This window comes from Oncorhynchus masou, unplaced genomic scaffold, assembly GCF_036934945.1.
Source record: "Oncorhynchus masou masou isolate Uvic2021 unplaced genomic scaffold, UVic_Omas_1.1 unplaced_scaffold_3745, whole genome shotgun sequence".
Taxonomy (NCBI): domain Eukaryota; kingdom Metazoa; phylum Chordata; class Actinopteri; order Salmoniformes; family Salmonidae; genus Oncorhynchus; species Oncorhynchus masou.
The window spans coordinates 1-7,276 of NW_027010147.1; positions in this window are offsets into that span (position 1 = coordinate 1).

A 7,276-nucleotide genomic window follows, 5' to 3' on the forward strand; every position below is an offset into this window, starting at 1 on the left:
AATAGAGCAGAGCAGAACAGAGCAGAGCAGAGCAGAGCAGAGCAGGAGCAGAACAGAGCAGAACAGAGCAGAACAGAACAGAGCAGAACAGAACAGAACAGAGCAGAACAGAGCAGAGCAGAACAGAGCAGAACAGAACAGAACAGAGCAGAACAGAGCAGAGCAGAACAGAGCAGAACAGAGCAGAGCAGAGCAGAACAGAACAGAACAGAACAGAGCAGAGCAGAACAGAACAGAGCAGAACAAAACAGAGCAGAGCAGAACAGAGCAGAACAGAGCAGAGCAGATCAGAACAGAGCAGAGCAGAACCGAGCAGAGCAGAGCAGAGCAGAACAGAACAGAGCAGAGGTTTTTTATGAAGCGGTATGATATTCTGGACAGGGAAAACAACACAGGCTTTTCCAGATACAACAGGCGGTTATCATTTCAAGCAAATATTTCTGACAACATCAAGTATGTATAGGCTGTGTAGTATGGTAAAGTACTAAAGGGGCTTCTGCGGTGGTTTCATTACAATATGTTTGAGAAATATATGATATTTTACTGGCTGGCCTGGCTAGGGGAACTGGTCCAAAACATGGTAGAAGGGTTGATGATATTTTCATAGTGTCCATAAAGCTTTTCACTGGTTTTGGTTGATTTTCCTCATACAGGTACCTCTGACTTTACACATAGTTTATGTTGCCTGGTAACAGACTGGGGGGCAGTACATAGTTAGGTCACTGGTATGTTGGATGGAGACAGACTGGGGGGCCAGTACATAGTTAGGTTACTGGTATGTTGCCTGGTAACAGACTGGGGGGCCAGTACATAGTTAGGTTACTGGTATGTTGCCTGGAGACAGACTGGGGGCCAGTACATAGTTAGGTTACTGGTATGTTGCCTGGTAACAGACTGGGGGGCCAGTACATAGTTAGGTTACTGGTATGTTGCCTGGAGACAGACTGGGGGGCCAGTACATAGTTAGGTTACTGGTATGTTGCCTGGAGACAGACTGGGGGGCCAGTACATAGTTAGGTTACTGGTATGTTGGATGGAGACAGACTGGGGGGCCAGTACATAGTTAGGTTACTGGTATGTTGCCTGGAGACAGACTGGGGGGCCAGTACATAGTTAGGTTACTGGTATGTTGGATGGAAACAGACTGGGGGGCCAGTACATAGTTAGGTTACTGGTATGTTGCCTGGTAACAGACTGGGGGCCAGTACCTTTTTAAAGAGAAGTTAAGACATTCTAGTGTGTCTGTGGTTGTTTTAGTCCTGCGTGACATTCCATTTAAACTAGGTTATACAAACACTACCATTCAGCAGTTTGGGGTCACTTAGAAATTCCTGGTTTTTGAAAGAAAAGGTAATTTTTTATGCATTAAAATAACATCAAATTGATCAGAAATACAGTATAGACATTGTTAATGTTGTAAATGACTGTTGTAGCTGGAAACGGCTGATCTTTAATGGAATATCTACGTAGGCGTACAGAGGCCCATTATCAGCAAGCATCACTCCTGTGTTCCAATGGCTTGTTGTGTTTGCTAATCCAAGTTGATCAGGCTAATTGGTCATTAGAAAACCCTTTTGCAATTATGTTAGCACAGCTGAAAACTGTTCTGATTAAAGAAGCACTAAAACTGGCCTTCTTTAGACTCGTTGATTATCTGGAGCATCAGCATTTCTGGGTTTGATTACAGGCTCAAAATGGCCAGAAACAATGACCTTTCTTCTGAAACTCGTCAGTCTATTCTTGTTCTGAGAAATGAAGCCTATTCCATGCGAGAAATTGCCAAGGAACTGAAGATTTGGTACAACGCAGTGTACTACGTCCTTCAGAGAACAGCTCAAACTGGCTCTAACTACATTTAACATTTACATTTAAGTCATTTAGCAGACGCTCTTATCCAGAGCGACTTACAAACTAGAATAGAAAGAGGAGTGGGAGGCCCCAGTGCACAACAGAACAAGAGGACAAGTACACTAGAGTGTCTAGTTTGAGAAACAGACGCATTCAAGTCCTCAACTGGCAGCTTCATTAAATAGTACTCGCAAAACACCAGTCTCAACTTCAACAGTGAAGAGGCGACACTGGGATGCTGGCCTTCTAGGCAGAGTTGCAAAGAAAAAGCCATATCTCAGACTGGCCAATAAAAATAAAATATTAAGATGGGCAAAAGAACATAGACACTGGACAGAGGAACTCTGCCTAGAAGGCCAGCATCCCGGATGCTAGTAATGTGACACAGTATAATCGTGTACTGAATGTAGTAATGGGATGCAGTATAATGGTGTACTGAATGTAGTAATGTGATGCAGTATAATGGTGTACTGAATATAGTAATGTGATGCAGTATAATGCTGTACTGAATGTAGTAATGGGATGCAGTATAATGGTGTACTGAATGTAGTAATGTGATGCAGTATAATGGTGTACTGAATATAGTAATGTGATGCAGTATAATGCTGTACTGAATGTAGTAATGGGATGCAGTATAATGGTGTACTGAATGTAGTAATGGGATGCAGTATAATGGTGTACTGAATGTAGTAATGGGATGCAGTATAATGGTGTACTGAATGTAGTAATGGGATGCAGTATAATGGTGTACTGAATGTAGTAATGGGATGCAAGTATAATGGTGTACTGAATGTAGTAATGGGATGCAGTATGATGGTGTACTGAATGTAGTAATGTGATGCAGTATAATGCTGGACTGAATGTAGTAATGGGATGCAGTATAATGGTGTACTGAATGTAGTAATGTGATGCAGTATAATGGTGTACTGAATGTAGTAATGGGATGCAGTATGATGGTGTACTGAATGTAGTAATGTGATGCAGTATAATGGTGTACTGAATGTAGTAATGTGATGCAGTATAATGCTGGACTGAATGTAGTAATGTGATGCAATATAATGGTGTACTGAATGTAGTAATGGGATGCAGTATAATGGTGTACTGAATGTAGTAATGGGATGCAGTATGATGGTGTACTGAATGTAGTAATGGGATGCAGTATAATGGTGTACTGAATGTAGTAATGGGATGCAGTATAATGGTGTACTGAATGTAGTAGTGGGATGCAGTATAATGGTGTACTGAATGTAGTAATGTGATGCAGTATAATGCTGTACTGAATGTAGTAATGGGATGCAGTATAATGGTGTACTGAATGTAGTAATGGGATGCAGTATAATGGTGTACTGAATGTAGTAATGGGATGCAGTATAATGGTGTACTGAATGTAGTAATGGGATGCAGTATAATGGTGTACTGAATGTAGTAATGGGATGCAGTATAATGGTGTACTGAATGTAGTAATGGGATGCAGTATAATGCTGGACTGAACACTTTTACGGTTGCCTCAGACGTATGTTGGTTAAACAGGAAGATACAGGGCATTCGGAAAGTATTCAGACCCCTCGTCTTCTCTCGTTTTAATCCAGCGAAACAGGTTTTTAGAAATGTGTGTAAATGTATAAAATAAAACATAGTCAGACCCTTTACTGTGAGACTCGTAATTGAGGTCAGGTGCATCCTGTTTCCATTGATCATCCTTGAGATGTTTCGACAACTTGATTGGAGTCCACCTGTGGTAAATTCATGATTTGGAAAGGTACCACACCTGTCTGTATAAGGTCCCACAGTTGGCAGTGCATGTCAGAACAAAAACCAAGCCATGAGGTTGAAGGAATTGTCCTTTGAGCTTCGAGTCAGGATTGTGTTGAGGCACAGATCTGGGGAAGGATACCAAAACATTTCTGCAGCATTGAAGGTCCCCAAGAACACAGTGGCCTCCATCATTCTTAAATGGAAATAGTTTGGAAACCTGGCACCATCCCTACGGTGGAAGCATGGTGGTGTCAGCATCATGCTGTGGGGATGTTTTTCAGCAGCAGTGACTGGGATACTAGTCAAGATCGAGGGAAACATGAACAGAGCAAAGTATAGGGATCCTTGATGATCACCTGCTCCAGAGGACTCAGGACCTCAGACTGGGGTGAAGGTTCACCTTCCAACAAGACAATCACCCTAAGCACACAGCCAAGACAACGCAGAAGTGGCAAGTCTTTGAATGTCCTTGAGTGACCCAGCCAGAGCCCAGACTTGAACACCAATTTAAAATCTCTGGAGAGACCTGAAAATAGCTGAGTAAAGGGTCTGAATACTGAATATCTGAATGTGTGTGTGTGTGTGTGTGTGTGTGTGTGTGTGTGTGTGTGTGTGTGTGTGTGTGTGTGTGTGTGTGTGTGTGTGTGTGTGTGTGTGTGTGTGTCTGCACATGCATGTGTGGGTGTGTGTGTGCGTGTGTGTGTGTGTGTGTGTGTGTGTGTGTGTGTGTGTGTGTGTGTGTGTGTGTGTGTGTGTGTGTGTGTGTGTGTGTGTGTGTGTGTGTGAACGTCTGCTCTCAGTGATGTGTTGGTGATGTTTCCGTTGCAGAAACCGTCTGCGAAAGAGAGCAGCAGAGAGCCAAGGTCAAAAGGTCAAAGCCAAGGTTCATGTTTCTGCTGGTGCCAGGTATAGTTACCTCAGGGAACAACCCACTGTCCTGCCCCTCTCCCCCCAAAGACTGGGGCTGCCGTCCAAACGCCACACTATCTCTACGTAGTGCACTACTTCTAAACAGGGCCCATAGGGTAGTGCACTATGTAGGGAATAGGGTGCCGTTTGGGACTCTGACAGTGGGTTTCCTGCAGTGGTCATAGTAGTAGTAGTAACTTTCTAGAACGTTCAAGGAACCTTTACCCAGCTGGCTTTCATTCCCTCACTGCCTCATCTAACTAACATGGTGTGACTTCATCTAACTCTACCTTATTTAACCGTTCCTAGTCACACAAATGCAACTCAACTAATCTGGTGGGCATAGAGCTCAGGCTCACACATGCGGTTGAAGTCGAAGTTTACATACACCTTAGCCAAGTACATTTCAACTCAGTTTTTCACAATTCCTGACATTTAATCCTAGTAAAAATCCCCTGTCTTAGGTCAGTTAGGATCACTACTTTATTTTAAGAATGTGAAATGTCAGAATAATAGTAGACAGAATGATTTATTTCAGCTTTTATTTCTTTCATCACATTCCCAGTGGGTCAGAAGTTTACATACACTCAATTAGTATTTGGTAGCGTTGCCTTTAAATTGTTTGACTTGGGTCAAACGTTTCAGGTAGCCTTCCACAAGCTTCCCACAATAAGTTGGGTGAATTTTGGTCCATTCCTCCTGACAGAGTTGTAACTGAGTCAGGTTTGTACACGCCTTTTCAGTTCTGCCCACAAATATTCTTTTTGATTGAGGTCAGGGCTTTGTGGTGGCCACTCCAATACCTGAAGCCTGAACTGAAGCCATTTTACCACAACTTTGGAAGTATGCTTGGGGTCATTGTCCATTTGGAAGACCCATTTGCGACCAAGCTTTAACTTAACTGATGTCTTGAGATGTTACTTCAACATATCCACATAATTTCCCCTCCCCATGATGGTGATCTATTTTGTGAAGTGCACCAGTCCCCTCTGCAGCAAAGCACCCCCACAACATGATACTGCCATCCCCACAACATGATGCTGCCTCCCCATGCTTCACGGTTGGGACGGGGTGTTCTTCGGCTTGCAAGCCTCCCCTTTTTCCCTCCAAACATAACGATGGTCATTGGTGGCCAAACAGTTCTATTTTTGTTTCATCAGACCAGAGGACATTTCTCCAAAAGGTACAATCTTTGTCCCCATCTGCAGTTGCAAACCATAGTTTTTTTATGGGGGTTTTGGAGCAGTGGCTTCTTCCTTGCTGAGCGGCCGTTCAGGTTATGTCGATATAGGACTCGTTTTACTGTGGATATAGATACTTTGTACCTGTTTCCTCCAGCATCTTCACAAGGTCCTTTGCTGTTGTTCTGGGATTGATTTGCACTTTTTGCATCAAAGTACGTCATCCGAGGAGACAGAACGCGTCTCCTTTCTGAGTGGTATGACATCTGCGTGGTCCCATGGTGTTTATACTTGCGTACTATTGCTTGTTCAGATGAGCGTGGTACCTTCAGGCATTTGGAAATTGCTCCCAAGGACGAACCAGACTTGTTGAGGTCTACAATTTGTTTTCTTTGGTCTTGGCTGATTTCTTTGATTTTCCCATGATGTCAAGCAAAAGAGACCCTGAGTTTGAAGGTAGACCTTGAAATACATCCACAGGTACACTCTCCAATTGACTCAAATGATGTCAATGAAACTATCAGAAGCTTCTAAAGCCATGACATTTTCTGGAATTGTCCAAGTTGTTTAAAGGCACAGTCAACTTAGTATGTAAACTTATGACCCACTGGAATTGTGATACATTGAATTATAAGTGAAATAATCTGTCTAATTGGAAAAATACTTGTCATGCACAAAGTAGATGTCCTAACCGACTTGACAACACTATAGTTTGTTAACAAGAAGTGTGTGGAGTGGTTGAAAAACAAGTTTTAATGACTCCAACTTAAGTGTATGTAAACTTTCCACTGTATGATTGAAAAATGTAAAATTGTGTTACATTTTGTGAAGATATTCTCTTTTAAAGCAAGAAGTCCTTTTGAAAAGCACATTTTATGTGAATAATGTCAATCTTCCCTCTGTTTAAATGTGCATTTCATTTCCATAGTTTAACATAGTTATATTTAGTTATATTTCTATAGTTTAACATAGTTATATTTCTATAGTTTAACATAGTTATATTTCCATAGTTTAACATAGTTATATTTCTATAGTTTAACATAGTTATATTTCCATAGTTTAACATATTTATATTTAGTTATATTTCTATAGTTTAACATAGTTATATTTAGTTATATTTCTATAGTTTAACATAGTTATATTTCTATAGTTTAACATAGTTATATTTCCATAGTTTAACATAGTTATATCTCCATAGTTTAACATAGTTATATTTAGTTATATTTCTATAGTTTAACATAGTTATATTTCTATAGTTTAACATAGTTATATCTCCATAGTTTAACATAGTTATATTTAGTTATATTTCTATAGTTTAACATAGTTATATTTCTATAGTTTAACATAGTTATATTTCCATAGTTTAACATAGTTATATTTCCATAGTTTAACATAGTTATATTTAGTTATATTTAGTTATATTTCTGTAGTTTAACATAGTTATATTTCTATAGTTCGCAGTTGTAAATGAGAACTTGTTCTCAACTCGCCTACCTGGTTAAATAAAGGTGGAAAAAAATATATATATACACTGCTCAAAAAATAAAGGAACACTTATACAGCACAATGTAACTCCAAGTCAA